The 806-nt window shown below is 32.4% G+C and overlaps 1 protein-coding gene across 1 annotated transcript in view; it reads left to right on the top strand.

Moving 5' to 3' along the window:
- CHDC2 (calponin homology domain containing 2) overlaps positions 1-806 on the top strand; it is a gene marked incomplete at its 3' end in the record, with an annotated part of 46,849 nt that overhangs the window by 3,825 nt on the left and 42,218 nt on the right. The gene's annotated exons all lie outside the window — the stretch shown is intronic.

Raw genomic sequence — 806 nt, 5'->3', positions numbered from 1 at the left:
TGCTTCATGAAGTGGCCATCTGCTGATATATTCACTCTGTCAGATGCTTTTAAAATTACTTTGAATAGCACAGAAAAATAAGAAGAGTCCTACCAGAATTTTTTGTTAACTTCAGCCACATACCAAGATCATAGTCCTATTTCTTTTTTTGCATTGTAATCAGACAAAATCTTTCTGTTGTTTTATTTTCTCTACTCCACAGGTTATAAGGCACTATTTTGAAATCTGACTGCTGTTTGGACAATTGGTGGGGTTGGTTGTTTTTCTTTCTAAACAGGATTTTCATACCAAAAAAGACAGCACAAGTGGTTTAATTCTGTCAATATAATAAATAATCTATATATTTTTCATTTTTCTCTGGATCACTCACTTTATACTGTTATTTGAAGTTAGAAGATTAGCTTTTTTGTAATCTTCATATTATGTAAAATAACCCAGCACCACACCTATTCCAGTTTGATAGAAATCTTAATATTTAATCTTTCCAAGCACTCATGTACAGAAATATGCTTTTCTGGGTCTCCAAGATACAAGTTCTGTCTTTGTAATTAGTGAAGAGCAATAATGTTAGTTTGATACCTACATAAGCATAACATTTCGATACCACAACTGGAGAAAAACTCTTTAAGTTGCAGTAAATTAATGAAATTAACTTTACCTTCAAATTATTAATGTCTTACCTCATTTGAGTTGTAGTAATTTATCCAGTGGTTTGTCTATTGTCAGTAACTCAGTGGTTGGAACTGAAAGGTTTCCATATGGGCCTGGACAAACTGCCATTCTTATTTCGGAACTGGAACCTAATT

The sequence above is a fragment of the Phaethon lepturus genome, unplaced genomic scaffold (genome assembly GCF_000687285.1).
Source record: "Phaethon lepturus isolate BGI_N335 unplaced genomic scaffold, ASM68728v1 scaffold325, whole genome shotgun sequence".
NCBI lineage: Eukaryota > Metazoa > Chordata > Aves > Phaethontiformes > Phaethontidae > Phaethon > Phaethon lepturus.
The sequence above is the reverse complement of the archived record's forward strand: the minus strand, read 5'-3'. Positions and strand labels throughout refer to the sequence as shown.